This window comes from Macaca nemestrina, chromosome 3 (assembly GCF_043159975.1).
Source record: "Macaca nemestrina isolate mMacNem1 chromosome 3, mMacNem.hap1, whole genome shotgun sequence".
Lineage (NCBI taxonomy): Eukaryota > Metazoa > Chordata > Mammalia > Primates > Cercopithecidae > Macaca > Macaca nemestrina.
Genome location: NC_092127.1, coordinates 156,907,268 through 156,927,652, shown reverse-complemented (window position 1 = coordinate 156,927,652; position 20,385 = coordinate 156,907,268). Strand labels below are relative to the sequence as shown.

The 20,385-nt window shown below is 44.7% G+C and overlaps 1 protein-coding gene across 5 annotated transcripts in view; it reads right to left on the bottom strand.

Moving 5' to 3' along the window:
• The window catches only part of LOC105487721 (RNA binding motif protein 47), a 208,638-nt gene that overhangs the window by 108,468 nt on the left and 79,785 nt on the right, over positions 1-20,385 (bottom strand). For 4 of the 5 annotated variants that reach the window (XM_011751309.3, XM_071093700.1, XM_011751315.3 and 1 more), the window contains one exon: positions 12,433-12,517. The gene's annotated coding sequence lies outside the window, so the exon portion shown is untranslated. Of the gene's footprint in view, positions 1-12,432; positions 12,518-13,515; positions 13,647-20,385 lie in introns of those variants that run through there. The other variant, XM_011751310.3, reaches the window with a different exon arrangement.

Here is a 20,385-nt window from a genome sequence, read left to right as displayed (position 1 = left end):
CTCAGCCTCTCAAGTAGCTGGGACTACAGGCGCCCGCCACCATGCCCGGCTAATTTTTTGTATTTTTAGTAGAGATGGGGTTTCGCTGTGTTAGCCAGGATGGTCTCAATCTCCTGACCTCATGATCTGCCTGCCTGAGCCTCCCAAAGTGCTGGGATTACAGGCGTGAGCCACCGCGCCTGGCAGTTTATTTTTATTTTTATTTTGAGATGGAGTCTTGCTCTATCACCGGGCTGGAGTGCAGGGGAGCGATCTCGGCTCATTACAACTTCCACCTCCCGAGTTCAAGTGATTCCCCTGCCCCAGCCTCCCAAGTAGCTGGGACTACAGGCGCCCGCCACCACACCCAGCTAATTTTTTGTATTTTAGTAGAGACAGGGTTTCACCATGTTGGCCAGGATGGTCTTGATCTCCTGATCTCATGATCCATCCGCCTCGGCCTCCCAAAGTGCTGGGATTACAAGTGTGAGCCACCATTCCCAGCCTTTTTTTTTTTTTTTTTTTTTTCCTTTTTAAAGATATATACAGATAGATATATATATATATATATATATATATATTTTTTTTTTTTTTTTTTGAGATGCCCGGCCCATACGTCAATGTCTTTACCACTTCTTATTTGAGTCTAATTAAAGGTCAGATGAGATTTTTGAGACCCCCTTCCACTAACATACAAATATGTCTGTGTATATTTAAAGTGAACATCACATATAAATAGAAGTAGTTGTCATAACACCACACAAGATCCCTTGATCTTTAGGCTATACCAGTAGCTTATAGCCTCTTGCAATCTGCAAGATTTTAGGGGTAGAGTAATTAAGCTTTCTATTCTGAGCAGAGTTATAAGGAGAATCTGTAGTTGTAGTTCACAGGACAGGGAATGAACGGGGCAGTGTAAACAGAGAATTCATTTTCAGACAGGACTCCACCAACCAGTAATAGCTTCTTCCTAGGAGCCAAAAGGATTTCAAAGCCCATTACATCTTTGAAGACCATAAGAAAAACAACAATAAAAACAGCTGCTAGGGAATACAGATTATGCTCTCTGAGGCCAGATGCAGTGGCTCACACCTGCAATCCCAGCACTCTGGGAGGCCAAGGTGGGCGGTTCACCTGAGGTCAGGAGTTCAAGACCAACCTGGCCAACATGGTGAAACCCCATCTCTACTGAAAATACAAAAATTAGCTGGGTGTGGTGGCGCACGCCTGTAATCCCAGCTACTTGGGAGGCTGAGGCAGGAGAATCACTTGAACCCAGGAGACAGAGGTTGCAGTAAGCTGAGACCGCACCACTGCACTCCAGCCTGGGCAACAGAGCAAGACTCTGTCTCAAAAAATAATAATAATAAAAAAATGCTTTCAGGTAGGAAAGAGCAATACAAAGACATTCACCAGGCCAATAAGCAAAAGTTTACACCAGAGATTATCTATATGTTTTTTAAAAATACTGATTCCTGGGCTCCCCTTCAGACCGATTAAATCAGTGTCTCAGTAAGTGCTGCCTGTGAATTGATTTGTCTTATTTTGTTTTACTTTTTGAGACAGGATCTCAGTTTGTCACCCAGGCTAGAGCACAGTGGCAAAAACATAGCTCACTACAGCCTCAACCTCCTGGGTTCAGGTGATCCTTTCACCCTAGACCCTTGCCATTCCCTTTCCCCAGTAGCTGGGACTATAGGTGTGTGCCACCATGCCTAGTAAATTTTTTTTTTTTTTTGAGATGGAGTTTCACTATTGTTGCCCAGGTTGGAGTGCAATGGCATGATCTAGACTCACAGCAACCTCTGCCTTCCAGGTTAAAGTGATTCTCCTGCCTCAGCGTCCCGAGTGGCTGGGATTACAGGAATGCGCCACCACGCCTGGCTAATTTTGTATTTTTAGTAGAGACGGGGTTTCTCCATGTTGGTCAGGCTGCTCTCAAACTCCCGACCTCAGGTGATCCACCTGCCTTGGCCTCCCAAAGTGCTGGGATTACAGGCATGAGCCACCGTGCCTGGTGCCTGGCTAATTTTTTTTAATTTATTTATTTTTTTAGAGATGGGGTCTCACTATGTTGCCCAGGCTGTTCTTGAACTCTTGGGCTCAAGTGATTCTCCCACCTCAGCCACCCACAGTGCTGGATTACAGGTCTGAGCCACCACGCCTAGCCTGGTAATTTTTTAAAATTCACCAAATGATTGAAACTTGAAACACAAGAAGATGCCCCAGAGAAAAAAGAGTTCGTGGGACAGCAGAGCAGCTGGAATCCGCACTGTGTCCTTAGCCACCCAGGTTAAGGGTTACAGCAAGTTCCTTAGTGATGGGGGAACTTAAGGCCAAAATATGAACCCACCAATACATTGTATAATTGCATATCACACTCCATATAGCTAAAATTTCAGGGTATAGGTTCCATGATTTTCAATACATCCTTTGGTCATTTTCACTGAACTATATGAGTTGGCGAACTCCTGGGGACCTGGTCAGAATGTGGATGGACATACCTTTTCCTGAGAATCCCTCGGCCCTCTAAGGAGCTGGTAGTTAAAAAATGCAAACTCGCCTCAGACTGACATAGGTATGTGAGCCAGCTCTGCCATGCATGAACTGTATGACCTTGTGTGAGTTCCCTGTTGTCTTTTAAGTCTGTTTTCTTATTGGCAAAATAGGAATCCTAGCCCCTTCTTTAGAGATTATGGAAGAGATCAAATGAGGCTATACAAGTAAAACTGATAACACAAGTAAAAGACTTCCTTATGGCTGGCATACAGTGAACCCTCAGTAAATGCAAATCATCATTATAATTTTCTTCACGACCTCTAGAGTTCCTTATAACTCCAATATTTTAAGATTCCAAGAAACACTCTGATTACACAGGTACAGAAGAACAAAAATCAGTGGGTACCGACATGCCTAGATTGAAAGACCCGGTTTGTGTTCAGCACCTTTTCACACCAGCCTGGTATGTTATTTCTTTTTTTTTCTTTCTTTCTTTTTTTCTTTCTTTTTTTAGATCAAGTCTTGTTCTGTCACCCAGGCTGGAGTGCAGTGGGGAGATCTAGGCTCACTGCAACCTCCGCCTCCTGGGGCAATCGATTCTCCTGCCTCAGTCTACCGAGTAGCTGGGATTACTGGAGCCTGCCACCAACCCCGGCTACTTTTTGTATTTTAAGTAGAGACGGGGTTTTACCATGTTGGCCAGGTTGGTCTTGAACTCCTGACCTCATGATCCGCCCACCTTGACCTCTCAAAGTGCTGGGATTACAGGCATGAGCCACCATGCCTGGGCCTGTAATTTTTTTTTCCCCCTCATAGAGACGGGGTTTCACCATGTTGGCCAGGCTGGTCTTGAACTCCTGACCTCAGGTGATCCACCCGCCTTGGCCTCCCAGAGTGCTGGGATTACAGGCGTGAGCCACGGCACCCAGCCTCTGGTATCGTATTTCGATGCCCACTTCATTCTTTGCTTGAGGTGTCCCCCTTGTATTTTGCTGACCTTGCTCTTAGTTTCAAAAGGACCTCATTTATTTTGCAGACACAGAAATTTTGTCATTCTTTATGAAAGCAGTGTGGCTGTTCTCATACTGTTACTTCTTGGCAGGCAATACCTGCACAGAAACCAGTGAGCATGGCTGAAGTGAATGTCAGATATTCTATTACTGTCTGCACCTGGCGCAGCAACCGCTGACACACCTGGGCAACCCGTTTTACCCAATGTGCAGCCCGGGATGAGGCCCCACCTCGGCAGAACTTTGATGCATGTCTAATGACTGGCTTGAAGACCTTGTTCTTGGAAACTACAGGGCTGACATTTAAGTGTCACCCATGAAATTTGCCTCAAGGTTCAACACTGACATTAGCTACCAATTTCGGCTTCACAACCTTGGAGTATTCTCTTTGCTTTCTAGAGCATTAAATACCATCCTACAAAGCATAAAGCCATTATTGTCCTGTTATTCTGCCAAAAGACACATACACTTTATTGATGCCCATAATTTTCTTTTTCTTCCTCTATGGTAGGTACAGACCTCTTCCGTTTAGGTAGACAGACCTCCTTTAGTAGGCAATTGTCTGCTCGTCTGCCATGTTATTGGTTGAGTCATGGCTCATATCCACCTCTCTGCCTTTGCAGCTTTTGGTGTTTTTTTGTTTTGTTGTTGTTGTTGACAGAGTCTTGCTCTGTCGTCCAGGCTAGAGAGCAGTGGCACGATCTCAACTCACTATAACTTCCGCTTCCCAGGTTCAAGCAATTCTCCTGCCTCAGCCTCCTGAGTAGCTGGGATTACAGACACCTGCCACCACGCCAGGCTAAGCTTTTGTGTTTTTAGTAGAGATGAGGGGTTTCACCATGTTGGCCAGGCTGGTCTCAAACTCCTAATCTCAAGTGATCTGTGCCCAGCCTGTGTTTTCAGTTTTGAAAATAGATTATCTTGTTTGGCAAATAGCAGGACATCAAAGGGCACACAGGCAAAGTAACTAACCACTAGATCTATGAAACTTTTGCCCACATGAATGAACTAATTTTATTTTATGTCATTTATTTATTTTTGAGACAGAGTCTTACTCTGTTGACCAGGTTGGAGTACAGTGGCATAATCATGGCTCACTGCAGCCTTGACCTCATAGGCTCAAGCAATCCTCCTACCTCAGCCTCACAAGTAGCTGGGGCTACAGGGATGCACCACCATGCCCAGCTTTTTTTTTTTTTTTTTTTTTTTTTTTTTTGTTTAAAGACAATCTCTCTCTGTCTCCAAGACTGGAGTGTGATGCCTCCATCTCAGCTCACTGCAGCCTCAACTGAGCCTCAGAGTCAGATGATCCTCCCACCTCAGCCTCCTGAGTAGCTGGGACTACAGGTGCAAGCCACCACACCTGGCTAATTTTTGTAGAGATAGGGTTTCACCATTGCCCAGGCTGGTCTTGAACTCCTGGGTTCAAGTAATCTGCCTGCCTCAGCCTCCCAAAGTGCTGGGATTCCAGGCATGAGCCACCATACCTGGCCTAATTTTTAAATTTTTTGTAGAGACAGGATCTCACTGTGTTGCCCAGACTGATGAACTGATTTTAAAAGGGCAAATCATTAAGTTTGGAATTAGCCTTAAACTCACTGCTCTTATACTTTACCAAAAACCATTTTTCCAAATATCTGTTTGGGTCCAGAAGGCAGATCCCAACACCATCTTAGCTTTTACAGGAAGGCTTTGTGAAGTTACTGGTTGTATCCACAATGGGCTAAGTGTAAATTCAGCCCAATTACTCTGACAAGTCTTTTTTTTTTCTTCTGTTTTTTTTAGATGGGGTGTCACTGTTTTGCCCAGACTGGAGTACAATGGCACAATCATAAATCATAGCTCACTGCAGCCTCGAACTCCTGGACTCAAGTGGTTCTCATGCCTCAGCCTCCCAAGTAGCTAGGACTACAGGCGTGGGCCGCCATGCCCAGCTACATCAAGTCTTGGAAAGTTCTTCAGTCTGCATCATAGTGGTAATTACACATTTATGTTTATAAACTGCAAAGGACTTCAGGGTTACTTTGCATAAGTTTTCAATACCAGCAGGCTCCATACCTAAATTAACACTGATGTTGAATTTGATCAGCGATCAGGCAGAAGAAAAGAAAAGGGAGAGGTCCAGACAAGAGGGTAGTGAATATACTCCCTGGCAAATCTGGATACAGATGAGAAAAGGGATCCAGTAACTTCCACTGCATTTTCAAATATACCATTACATATGTGAGGTATGATGCTCCTTGATCTAATTAATTCACTCTTGTTTTATTGGTATTGTTTCTTTTTTTTTGAGACAGAGTCTTACACTATCGCCAGACTGGAGTGCAGTAGCACGATCTCAGTTCACCGCAACCTCTGCCTCCCCGGTTCAAGCGATTCTTCTGTCCCAGCCTCCCAAGTAGCTGGGACTAGAGGCACACGCCACCATGGCCAGCTAATTTTTGTATTTTTAGTAGAAATGGGGTTTCACTACGTTGGCCAGGATGGTCTCGATCTCTTGACCTCATGATCTGCCCACCTTGGCTTCCCAAAGTGCTGGGATTACAGGCGTAAACCATGGCGCCCAGCCTTTTTTTTTTTTGAGGCGGAGTCTTGCTCTGTCATCCAGGCTGGAATGCAGTGGCACAATCTTGGTTCACTGCAACCTCTGCCTCCTGGGTTCAAGCGATTTTCCTGCCTCAGCCAAAGTAGCTGAGATTACAGGAGTGCACCACAACACCCAGCTAATTTTTTTGTATTTTTAAAAGAGACAGGGTTTCACCATGTTGGCCAGGCTGATTTCAAACTCCTGACCTCAAAAGATCTGCCTGCCTCGGCCTTCCAAAGTGCTGAGATTACAGGTGTGAGCCACTGTGCCCAGCCATGTTTCTTATTAACTAAATGTTTAAATGCTCATTCTTACACTGTGCTGGGGCCAGGATAGTGTCTGATTTACCTTTGTATCCCTCACACACTTGTCCCAGTATCTTTTATATGACGGTCCCATGTAGGTTTAATTTAAATCAAATTAAATTATAGGCCACTTTCCCCTTCTTTGTAGTAAAAAGCTACGTTGTACAAAATAAACAGTACCACATAACTTGTAATGGAAAAAAAATCTCTTCCATTTTCAAGTGAAGAAGCAGAAAACTCGTTTTTAGAAGCTACCTTTAGGGATTGCCTTGAGCAGCCTGGGGTCATTTTGTGACAGTTCCCTACCAGTGGTTGGCCAAGGAAAAGACAATGTGTTTTAACTCAGTTGTTTGACCTCTGGGAGTATTTGCCCTTTTTTTTTTTTTTTTTTTTTGAGACGGAGTCTCGCTGTCGCCCAGGCTGGAGTGCAGTCGCCGGATCTCAGCTCACTGCAAGCTCCGCCGCCTGGGTTTACGCCATTCTCCTGCCTCAGCCTCCCGAGTAGCTGGGACTACAGGCGCCTGCCACCTCGCCCGGCTAGATTTTTGTATTTTTTTAGTAGAGACGGGGTTTCACCGTGTTAGCCAGGATGGTCTCGATCTCCTGACCTCGTGATCCGCCCGTCTCGGCCTCCCAAAGTGCTGGGATTACAGGCTTGAGCCACAGCGCCCGGCCGTATTTGCTCTTTAGTAAGCATCCCTCATATGGACCACATGAGTTTTACCTGAAGTCTTAATTGGGTTAGAGTCTGCCTTCTTGAAACAAAATGATGAGGAGCCCATTTTCCAAAAGGTACACCTTCTAGGCCAGGCATGGTGGCTTGCGCCTGTAATCCCAGCACTTTGGGAAGCCTAGGCAGGTGGATCACCTGAGGTCAGGAGATCAAGACCAGCCTGGCCAACATGGTGAAACATGTCTCTACTAAAACTACAAAAATTAACCAGGCATGGTGGCCAGTGCCTATAATCCCAGCTACTCGGGAGGCTGAGGCAGGAGAACCACTTGAACTTGAGAGGCAGAGGTTACAGTCAACCAAGATTGTGCCACTGCACTCCAGCCTGGGCGACAGAGCGAGACTCCATCTCAAAAAAAAAGATATATCTTCTAGTGATTATTATGTAATTAGGACAGGGATTTTAGGAAAATCTGTTTCTAAGAGATCTGTGGTTTCACTAAATGAGCTACAATTCCAAAATATGAAGAGCCATTTACCAAAGAAACAATTTCAGCAGGCCACGTTTTCCTCCTTTTCAAATGCAACTTGCATTTCAACTTGTAGGTTAAATAATATCTACCTCTTAATTCATTAACTTCGTTGCAATGAAAATCTAGGCTATGATTAGTAGGAAAGGGTAAGGACTCCAAATGTTTTACTATTTTTATTTTACTTAAAGTTCCCATCAGGAGCCCTGTGGTATTTCCTCCCCTAACCTTTCCTATCACCTAACTTCAGTTGCCATGTTGATTGAGGAAACTATGCTTGCTGTGGCTTGAGAAAAATCAAGGCCCCAATCTAAACACTTCACATTATATGTCTCAAAACATCACTATGTACCTCGTGAATATGTACAATTATTATTTGTCAATGAAATAAATAAAATTTAAAAAAGAAATTAACCAAAAGAGAATATAAGAAGGATGTTGAAATTCTTTGTTAAAAATAAACAGGCTGGGCACGGTGGCTCACCCCTGTAATACCAGCACTTTGGGAGGGCGATGTGGGAGGATCACCTGAGGTCAGGAGTTCAAGACCAGCCTGACCAACATGGAGAAGCCCCATCTCTTCTAAAAATACAAAATTAGCCAGGCATGGTGGTGCATGCCTATAATCCCAGCTACTCAAGGGGCTGAGGCAGGAGAATTGCTTGAACCCAGGAGGCAGAGGTTGCAGTGAGTCAAGATCGCGCCATTGCACTCCAGCCTGGGTAACAGGAGTGAAACCCTGTCCCAAAAATAAATAAATAAATAAATAAATAAATAATAATAAATGGGGAAGAATGGGGAAAAAAATCCCTACTAATTTTTTTCCCTTATTTGTTATAGAACTATACAGGTTTTTTTTCCTTAAGTTGGGTTTTTTAATTTATATATTTTATTTATTTATTTGGTTTTTTTAATCAGCTAACTTTAAGATTCATTATTTATATTTTGCCAGGAATTTTTCCATATAACCTAAATGTCAAACTTATTGATATAAATCATATATAATATCCTCATTCTATTCTTTGTATTGTGAAATAAGCTCTTTATAAGGTCATAAAACAAATAAACATCTCAAAGAAAGTCAGGTAATGACCTGGACTTTTTTTGAATCAAGCCAGGCACAGTGGTCATACCTGCAATAACAGCACTAGGAGGCTAAGGCAAGCAGATCTCTTGAGCCCAGGAGTTCAAGATCAGCCTGGGAAACATAGCAAGACCTCGTCTCTATAAAAAATTAAAAATTAGCTGGGCCCAGCTACTTAGGAGGCTGAGACAGGAGAACTGCTTGAGCCCAGGAGTTCGAGGCTGCAGTGAGCCCTGATTGCACCACTGCACTCCAGCCTAAGGTGACAGACCAAGACTGTCTCAAAAAAAAAAAAAATTGCATCAAATTTACTCATAAGTAAGAAACCAGCAAGCTTGAGAAGGCCAATTCCATGGAATTAGGGCTCCTTGTGTGTATACATGAACATGTGTAAATTTCTGCATCTGTCAATTCAGTAACTGGCCAAAGTGCCCCAGCTCAGCAGTTCTCTTGATAGAAAATGTCAACACAGGTTGGGCGTGGTGGCTCAAGCCTGTAATCCCAGCACTTTGGGAGGCAGAGGTGAGTGGATTCCCTGAGGTCAGGAGTTCGAGACCAGCCTGGCCAACATGGTGAAAACCCCATGTTCACTAAAAATACAAAAAATTAGCCAGTGTGGTGGCGCACGCCTATAATCTCAGCTACTGGGGAGGCCGAGGCATGAGAATTGCTTGAACCCAGGAGGCGGAGGTTGCAATGAGCCGAGATGGTGCCACTGCACTCCAACCTGGGCAACGAGAGTGAAACTCTGTCTCAAAAAAAAAAAAGAAAAGAAAAAGAAAATGTCAACACAGAGCACTAAGGTTTGAAACCTAAGAATCTCACACTGGCCTCAAAGCACAAGTAAAGTCAAGTAGCTGGTCCAAGTAGCTGCCTCTGTTCATTCTATTTAAAGCATTATTTTTTAAATCCTGCCTTTGGTGGGAGAATCATACACATACATTGACTATGTCAATGATCACCTTTCCCTGATGCCATCAAGGATGCAGAGAAAAAGAAATGTGGACACATTGTCTGTGAAAACCACCTCTTATTAGAAGCTGATTACCTTCCTGGGGGAGGTAGGTGAGGGAAATTAAGAACATAGATTTGGGGAAAATTCAAAGGATTAGCAGGGGAGCAAGACTTGGGCTCTAACTCTAGGACATAGTGCTGATTTAGACAAGGTAAGATTTCTGTCTGAACCACGAAAACAACAAAATCTGATCATCAGTCTGAAATCCATCTCTTTAAGAGGTTTTAAAGATTCTTCCAGAAATTTGACTAAGTTTTCATTTTACAACAAACACCTGTTCACGTGAAGCCACTCTCCCTCCCTTTCCCCCCATAGTTCATGCTATTCCTTGACCCCTCTCAACACTCTCTCCACACTGGGACCCTGCACAGGCTGTTTGATGTAGCCACTGCCGCCTGTCACCAATCCCCCTCTGCCTATCCTCCAGGTCTCAGAACGCCATTTAATCTCCAAGAAACCTTCCCGCTAGTCCCCTCCTGACTCAGATTATGTTAGGTCCTCTTGTTTTTATTTATTTATTTTTTGGAGACGGGGTCTTGTTCCGTTGCCCCAGCTAGAGTGCAGTGACGCCATCTTGGCTCACTGTAGCCTCAACCTCCCAGACCTAAGCAATTCTCTCACTGCAGCCTCCCAAGTAGCTGGGACTATGGGTACGTGCCAGCACCCCCAGCTAATTTGTTTATTTTCCAGTAGAGAATGGGATGACAATGTTTAAAATTTTTGTAGAGACGGGTCTCATTATGTTGCCCAGGTGGGTCTTGAACTCCTGGGCTCAAGTGATCCTCTCACCCTGGCCTCCCTATGTGCTGGGATTGCAGGCATGAGCCATTCTGGCTAGCCTAGGTTTTCTTTTTTTTTTTTTTTTTTTTTTTTTTTTAGATAGAGTCTCACTCTTTTGCCCAGGCTGGAGTGCAGTGGCGTGATCTCAGCTCACTGCAACCTCCGCCTCCCAGGTTCAAGCAATTCTCCTGCCTCAGCCTCCTGAGTAGCTGGGATTACAGGCGCCCGCCACCACGCCAAGCTAATTTTTGCATTTTTAGTAGAGATGGGGTTTCACCATGTTGGTCAGGCTGGTCTCGAACCCCTGACCTCGTGATCCACCCACCTCAGCCTCCCAAAGTGCTGGGATTACAGGCATAAGCCACCGCGCCCGGCCGGTTTTCTTGTTTTAAACTCTTAAGTCCTTACAATTCTTGATCAGCCCACTCATTGCTCCGTTAATATATTATTTAATATCTTCTGTGACTACTAAAGTAACCCTGTGGGGACAGCAATCCTTTCTGTCCTAATTACTTCTTAATTATGCTGCATCTAGCACAGAGCCTAGCACAGAGTCTAGCACAGAGTCTGCCACAGAGCAGGTGCTCAAAAAATGTTTGTTAGTGGATTTACTTGTATCCCTACAGATCATATACTATCACCCATAGGGTCTCATAACGTGGAGGTTTTGCAAATGTTAAAATCTGTCTCAATCAGGCAAATGTGGCTTAGGGAATCATGCCCATTCTGTGGCATTAACTCTCAAGATGCTATTTTTCTGCACATTTAACATGAACATGGATTTGGACTCTGCTCTCACAGATAAATGAACAAGTCATTCTGGGACATAGCATGGGGCATTTTCATTGCGAACTCCTACCCGCTGAAGGGAATCTTGAATAAGTGTCTGATTCTGGGATCTTATGTCTGGAAGACTGCTCCATTATCTCACATAGGCTATTCTGAGTGCCAGCGCCCACTATTTACAAGGTCCTTGGGGTGCTCATCTCAAGACCATCATATGAAGTCACCAAAAAAAAAAAAGGTTTTCTTTCAGTATTAGAAAACTAAATTCTGGCTGGGTGCGGTGGCTCATGCCTGTAATCCCAGCACTTTGGGAGGTTGAAGTGGGCAGATCACTTGAGGTCAGGAGTTTGAGACCAGACTGGCCAATATGGTGAAACTCTGTCTCGACTAAAAATACAATAATTAGCCAGGTGTGGTGGTGCGTGCCTGTAGTCAGTCCCAGCTACTCGAGAGGCTGAGGCAGGAGAATCACATGAACCCGGGAGGCGGAGGTTGCAGTGAGCCGAGATCGTGCCACTGCACTCCAGCCTGGGCGATAATGTGACTTCGTTTCAAAAACAAAAACAAAAAAACAAAAAAAGAAACCTAAATTCTTTCTTTGGTAAGCACAGACTTCTTACTAATCAGCTACTCATCAGACTATGCATTTCTTACCCTTAAAAATTGAACCCTTTAAAAAGAAAAAAGAAAAAAAAATTTGTATTGTGTGAAAACGAGGTAGGGAATACTTAATGCTAGTCATCTGGGGATTATCAGAGAAATGCTGTATTTCACCAGACCTGTTTGCATAAGGTGCGCTGAATTTCAGACATGTTAAACTGTGTGTGTGAAGGGCGGGGGGCCACATTCTACAGTTGATGATGTGCAGTAGCGCTGCAGGAAGGACCCACTGCCAGACATTTTCATGAAATCAGTATTAAAAGCGTTTCAGTGAAATCATTCAAATATACCTCTGTCATTCTTTTTGGCAGTGGGAGTCCTCTAAGGACATTTGTACTTAACAAACATACAGGGCACTCTGGCCTAGTAAATTAAACAAACACAACAAGAATATGTTTGTAAAAAGAAAAACAAAGTGGGGTGGCAAGGGTTAGCATTTTGATGTTGCTATGTGATGTTCACCCACTTTTCTCTGCCCCTGGGTTATGTGCATTTGAGTCATGGTGAAGATGAAGCCAACTTACCAAACCTCCTCAGTGAGCCAAGGATTGCTGATCTCTGCTGGGTGACCTGAGGCAGAGTCTCCTTCCAAGGCCTCCGTTACCTAAGCTGTGAAATGAAAAAGATAACAGATATGACCCAAAGACCGGTATTGAGAAGTCCAAAGTTAGTGATGACTAAATGGAACTGGGGGAGGGGGTGAGAAAAAGGAACATGGTGTTTTGCTATTATCACAGGCCGTTGTGTGTGCCTGGAACTGCAAGGGAAGCTACATAACCAGGCAATATGGGAAATCTCCCCTGGCCCACATATACATGGAGAAAATAGGTCACATCATTTTGCCAGCTCTGCAAGACTACTCTGTTTCATATTAATTAAAGGACACTCAAGGAAAGAAAATCTTACTATGACAAAGAGAGAAAGGAGAGCCTCACGCCTGTAATCCCAGCAGTTTGGGAGGCCGAGGCAGGAGCATCACTTTAAGCCCAGGAGTTTGAGACCAGCCTGGGCAATAGAGTGAGATCCCATCTCTACAAAAAATTTAAAATTAGCTGGGCGCCCATGGTCCCAGCTTGTTAGGGGAAGCTGAAGCGAGAGGATCACTTGAGCCTAGGAGTTCTGAGGCTGCAGTGAGCTATGATCATGCCACTGCACTCCAGCCTGGGAAACAGAATGAGATCCTGTCTTTTTTTTTTGAGACAGAGTCTCCCTCTGTCACTCAGGCTGGAGTGCAGTGGCATGATCTCAGCTCACTGCAACCTCTGTCTCCCAGGTTCAAGTGATTCTCCTGCCTCAGCCTCCCAAGTAGCTGGGACTACAGGGCCGCCCCACCATGCCCAGCTAACGTTTTGTATTTTTAGTAGAGACGGGGTTTCACCATGTTGGTCAGGCTGGTCTCGAACTCCTGACCTCATGTGATCCACCCGCCTCAGCCTCCCAAAGTGCTGGGATTACAGCTTTGAGCCACTGCACCTGGCAAGTAAATACTTTTGATTAGCTACGTTCAGTGTAGAAGATTTTATTATACTACTGTTCCACCAAGAATAAATAAAGCTGCGACAAATGTCTCATTCCTGTGATCCCCTCCAAGAAAGACTACAACATACCTCTTGGATAAGAAAATACTGGGCTCTGCTAACTCCTGCAGTCCAGCTCAGTAATCATTGGTTCCAAAGTTCTTCCCAACGCAATGGCCAAATTAACTAAGGTTGAGCTTCTGATTAACATACAGTACTGGAAGGAACTTTGACCCACAGAAACCTGGCATTTGACTTGCTTCTCTGAGTTCAACCTGTGTCACGAGTGCCTGTTTCAAGGGTAATAAAGGACCTGGCTGTTTGCTTACAGCAAATGGAGGTGGTGCCATGTCATTATACAGCTTTTACCTCTCCTGTCCACCTAACCCTTGGCAAAGAAAGTTTGCAGCCCACACACCAGTGTTTGGAGTGATAGAATGAAAAAGGGTATGAATTTCCAAAATGAAAAGCACCTAAGTTCTACCTGGCATTCCGGCTAAATGTTAGCTGCTTAAGAAACATGAATATGGTACCAAGATCAAAGTGACCAGAGTGGAGATCAGGTGTTTGAGCAGGTGCACATTATAACCATCCAGATTCTGCCTCAGTGAACGAAATGCTGTCTCTGCTGTGTTCCCTTTTAGTGGCATGTTATAAAACAGGAATCAGATGCAAGGAACAGACCACAGTACCTGAGAGTTCATGCCCCTTCCTGTTCTAAGATATATAGTGCCCCTCCCTGCCCTGCCAAATTCATAAATTCGAGTTCTAACCCCTAGTATCTCACAATGTGACTACATTTGGAGACAGGGTCTTTAAACGGGTAATTAAGATTAAGTGAGGTCATGCGGATGGGCCCTAATGCAATATGACCAGTGTCCTTATAAGAAGAGGAAATTCGGCCAGGCGCCGTGGCTCACCCTTGTAATCCCAGCACTTTGGGAGGCCGAGGCAGGCGGATCACAAGGTCAAGAGATTGAGACCATCTGGACAACATGGTGAAACCCCGTCTCTACTAAAAATACAAAAATTAGCCAGGCGTGGTGGTGCACACCTGTAATCCCAGCTGCTAGGGAGGTTGAGGCAGGAGAATCGCTTGAACCCAGGAGGCGGAGGTTGCAGTGAGCTGAGATTGTGCCACTGCACTCCAGCCTGGGCAACAGAGTGAGACTCTGTCTCAAAAAAAAAAAAAAAAAGAAGAAGAAGAGGAAATTCAGACACAGACAACACAGACCAAGGGACGACCATGTGAGGGCACAATGAGGGCAGCCATCTGCAAGCCAGGCAGAAAAGCCTCCAGGTAAACCAACCCTGCTGTCACCTAGATGTTGGACTTCCAGCCTCCACAACCATGAGAAAATAAATGTCTGCTGTTGAAGCCACTTGGCCCACGGTATTTTGTTATGGTAGCCTCAACAAAGAAATACACTGCCCCTCCCCACATCCCCCAACCTCATCTCCAGGGACCAGATGAGTCACAGATGAGTAAGGAGGTCAAGGGCATGATAATCAGAGTGGATTAACTGTGCAATTAATCAGTGGTAAACAGGAGAGCACATGCTCTATCCACAGGTATCAAATTCAAAAAACTTAAAATACTATGAGGCCATACAAAAGATGGCCATGGCTTGATGATGCCCTTCAGGTTGCAATTCCTGGGCTAAACCATTACAGTATGATATTTAAAAACACCCACTATTAATGCTTTCAACAAATATGAAATGAATACCTCCTACAGGCCAGGCCCTATGCCAGGCAATGGCAACAGCAGTGGTGAATATGAATATGTTCTATGCCTTTGCGGTATTGTAGTCTGAATAGTGAGTCCAGGTGCTGAGCTAGGTTAGAATGTCAAGTTGAGAAGACAAAGTCACTGCCCTCCAGGAGGGTACAGATTAGTGGGGCAAAGAGTTGGGACAAGACATTATAAAACAATGTGACACCAGCTCTAATCCACAAGGGGCCCTGGAAGCTGGGAAGAAGATGATCCCATATCTGTGTGGGCTAATCAGGGAAGATGTGAGCCAAGTCCTCAAGGATGAATAACAGTTTACCCGGCAGACACGTCTGAAAGACAAGAGGGCATTTTCCAGACAGAACAGTCAGTTCCTGGTGCAGGGACATGAGAGTGTACAGATCTCTGGAGATCAACAATGAGCTGAGCACAGCCAGGGTGAAGGTAGGCAGGGGAGAGCAACAGGATGTGCCGCTGCCAAGGCAAGGAACCAGGAGCCCACATTTGATTGCCGAGGGAGCCATCGGAGAATTTTAATCAGGAAGGGACATCACCAGAACTGCATGTTAGAAGGATCACAATGCAGAGAAGGGCTAAAGACAGGGCGACCTGTCAGGAGACAATGAAGGCAGGAAACAGACATAGGGAGGCTTGCCAGTCAGGGTCAGTTGTTATGGCATTCAGCTGCAGCCACGGGTGACACTGCCCAAGGGCATTATGTACAGGGAAAGAGAAGCCCTGGCTTTTAAATCTGAGTACATATTACTTTTTTTTTTTTGAGACAGCGTTTTGCTCTTGTCACCCAGGCTGTAGTGCAATGGTGCTATCTCAGCTCACTGCAACCTCTGCCTCCTGGATTCAAGGGATAATCCTGCCTCAGCTTCCCCAGTAGCTGGGAATACAGGCACATGACACCATGCCGGCTAATTATTGTATTTTTAGTCAAGACAGGGTTTCACCATGTTGGCCATACTGGTCTTAAACTCCTGAGCTCAAGTGATCTGCCCAACTCGACCTCCCAAATTGCTGGGATTACAGGCATGAGCCATTTCGCCCAACCTGGGTACATATTATTTTGATCAATGAGAAAATTAGTTTCTTAAGAAACTTTTAATTTCACTTATCCTCATCAGGAAACTAACCTCACTCATTCTTTTTAATCAATCAAAAGCCACACGTGACTGTATCTCAGTTTCTTTCTTTCTTTCTTTCTTTCTTTTTTTTTTTTTTTGTTTTGAGATGGAGCCTCGCTCTGTCGCCCAGACTAGAGTGCAGTGGTGCAATCTGCAACCTCCGCCCCCTGGGTTCAAGTGATGCTCATGCCTCAGCCTCCTGAATAGCTGGGATTACAGGCACGTACAACCATGCCCAGCTAATTTTGTATTTTTAGTAGAGACGGGGTTTCGCCATGTTGGCCAGGCTACAGGCGTGAGCCACCACGCCTGGCCAGTACCTCAGTTTCCCTCTTATTTTCCTCAGTCTGTAAGTAAGGATAATAATAGCACTTCCCTTATAGGGAGGATTCCTTAAGTTAAATAATACAAGTATGTAGGTGCGATAATTTTTTTTTTTTTTTTTTTTTTTTTTTTGAGATGAAGTCTCACTCTGTGGCCCAGGCTGGAGTACAACGGCATGATCCCGGCTCACTGCAACCTACGCCTCCCAGGTTCAAGCAATTCTCCTGCTTCAGCCTCCCAAGTAGCTGGGATTACAGGTGTCCGCCATCATGCCCGGCTAATTTTTTTTTTTTTTTTTTTTTTTTTTGGAGACGGAGTCTTGCTCTGTCTCCCAGGCTGGAGTGCAGTGGCACAATCTCAGCTCACTGCAACCTCCGCCTCCCAGGTTCAAGCAATTCTCCTGCCTCAGCCTCCTGAGTAGTAGGCATGTGCTACCACACCTGGCTAATTTTTGTATTTTTAGTAGAGACAGGGTTTCACCATGTTGGTCAGGCTGGTCTCAAACTCCTGACCTCATGATCCGCCCACCTCAGCCTCCCAAAGTGCTGGGATTACAGGCATGAGCCACCAAGCCCAGTAATAAATGTTAAATACAGCAGAAATAAACATTAAAGAACAAACGGGAAATTAATGATTATTCAGTTAATGACAGTTCTCCCTCTCCGTGCATATTAGCCAGAGGATAACGACCACTACAGCCACAAAGGGTCAAACCCAACAGAATTGTCTTGGAATGAAGCTGGGTTTGATTTCCTTACATCTCTCCCAAATTCTCACACGGTCTACACAAGAACATAAGTTTTGTGCATGATCATTACTTTAAAGTTACAAAATGCTTTGTGTCAGGTAAAATGTTTTCAAGGATTCAAGATTAAAGGGGATGTGGGGTCTTCAAGGGGAGACCGACTGCAGAGGGGCATGAGAAAACTTTCTAGAGATGTTAGTTCCTACATCTTGATGGGGCAGTGGCTTCACAGCTGGATACATGTGTTAAAAGTCACCACTGAAAATGTGTGAAGTTTATCATATGTAATTTTTTTTGAGACAAAGTCTCACTCTGTTGCCCAGGCTGGAGTGTAGTGGTGTGATCTCAGCTCACTGCAACCTCCTCCTCCTGGGTTCAAGTGATTCTCCTGTCTCAGCCTCCAGAGTAGCTGGGACTATAGGTGCCCAGCACCATGTCCAGCTAATTTTTGTATTTTTAGTAGAGACAGAGTTTCACTATGTTGGCCAGGCTGGTCTCAAACTCCTGACCTCAAGTGATCCGCCCACCTCAGCTTCCCAAAGTGCTGGGATTACAGGCGTGAGCCACTGTGCCTGGCCCTATCATATGTAAATGATACCTTAATAAAGATTGAACGGACAGAAGATGGAGGAATATGGGATTCAAGGGGAAATGGGTATTTATATTCCAGAGAAGCCAAAAATAGATGTGCATGAAGAAACTCGTCTTAAAACTTTTAATTTCCAAAATCATTCTCTCTCTGAATAGATGAAACTGTCAAGGAATGCAAACAAACAAAAAACAAAAAAGAAAAGAAAAAAAGAAAAAAAAACTTCCTTATGCAATAAACATTTTGAAAAATTTAGACATCTTTCCCTTCATTATCCTGTAGCTAACGAACAGCACTTTTTTACCCCTAGGTTCACTGGACAAGCTGCCCTCTTGTGGTTCTGATATATTTCCTGAGCACAAAAGTGGGCTGTTGTGAGGCTGTGTAGGCAGCAAGCCCAGCCTGCCCACAAATATTTGTCAAGGTAACTGAGAGTGAATGTTCTGACCTGCTTCTACACGAGAGGTATACACATCACTATGGGCTTGGGTCACAGTTTTAAAAGAATGAAGAAAATATGGTGGCCACAAAATACATGTGATTTGAGGGTGACAAATTCAAAAGACAATTTAATCTCTATTTACATTGCCACTTAATTTTAAGGCACTTTAGTACATACTTTCACTTTTGCAACATGGAATCAGCATATCAGACGCAAGCACGTTTCAAACAAGGTCAGGGCAAAGAAAGCAGAACTGGAAGCTCCAATTCTACCATCTGTGAATATATTCAATATTCTCAAGATATCTTTGTATAAAGAAAGAAAACAGGCCGGGCGTGGTGGCTCACGCCTGTAATCCCAGCACTTTGGGAGGCCAAGGTGGGCAGATCACGAGGTCAGGAGATCGAGACCATCCTGGCTAACACGGTGAAACCCCGTCTCTACCGAAAATACAAAAAATTAGCCGGGCGTGGTGGTGGGCGCCTGTAGTCCCAGCTACTCGGGAGGCTGAGGCAGGAGAATGGTGTGAACCTGGGAGGCGGAGCTTGCAGTGAGCCAAGATCGCGCCACTATACTCCAGCCTGGGCGACAGGGCGAGACTCCATCTCAAAAAAAAAAAGAAAGAAAACAACAAAACAAAGCAAACAAATAGTACCTAATAAAAACAACCTGCATTTTATTAATATTGGCAAGCAGAATCCAGGTCTCTAAAGGAAGTACACAAGGAAGACAGAAAGAGGGAGGAGGGGAGAATCAAATAGCGTACTTTTCTTCCTTCCTGCCTGCCTCCCTCCCTCTCTCTCTCTCTCTCTCTCTCTCTCTTTCTTTCTGAGTCTTGCTCTGTTGCCCAGGCTGGAGTATAGTGGTGGGATCTCGGCTCATTGCAGCCTCCGCCTCCCGGGTTCAAGCGATTCTCCTGCCTCAGCCTCCCGAGTAGCTGGGATTACAGGAACCTGCCACCACATCCAGCTAACTTTTGTATTTTTAGTAGAGACAGGGTTTCACTATGTTGGCCAGGTTAGTCTTGAACTCCTGACCTCAAGTGATTCACCCACCTTGGCCTCCCAAAATGCTGGGAATTACAGGTATGAGCCACTGCATAGCCACAGCACAATTTTCAAAAGTTACACTAAAAGAAGATAAAAGATGACACAGGCATCAACTCAAAAACTGGAAACATTTAATCTTCAAGGGAGCAATCCATCTTTATACAAGACCTTTTTTAAAAGAAAAATATAGAGGCCCTAAGATTTTTTTAAAGATAAGGATTTAGGGGCTAGGTGCAGTGGCTCACACCTGTAATCCCAGCACTTTGGGAGGCTGAGGCAGGCAGATCACGAGGTCAGGAGATGGAGACCATCCTGGCTAACATGGTAAAACCCCGTTTCTACTAAAAATACAAAAAATTAGCCGGGCGTGGTGGCAGATACCTGTAGTCCCAGCTAATCGGGAGGCTGAGGCAGGAGAATCGCTTGAACCCGGAAGGTGGAAGTTGCAGTGAGCTAAGATCATGCCACTGCACTCCAGCCTGGGCGACAGAGTGAGACTTCGTTTCAAAAAAAAAAAAGAAAATAAATAATAAAAAACAAAAAGATAAAGGATATAAATAAAAATAGGCTATGTATGTCAACTGTTGACATGTTAAAAATTCATCTAGTCCAGATCCTGCAGTATCAGGTGGGCAAAATTAATTTGAACCAGGGGTAGACTCATTTCTGTATATGGCTGCCAAATCCATCTTCTGATAGATCAATCTTTCTTTTTAAACACGGTCACATCACTTCCCTTCTCAAAACCCTCCAATGGCATCTCCTCACACTTGGAATAAAATCCAGAGTCCTTCCCGAGGTTCCCTCTAGGAGCCTGCATAAAGTGGCTTGGCTGTGCTCCATGCCCTGCTGTTTATTCTCCATCAACCTCACAGTGGCCTTCTGGCCGTTCCTTCAACTCACCAGCTCATCCTCTCCTCCTGCCCTGGCACTCACTGTCGCC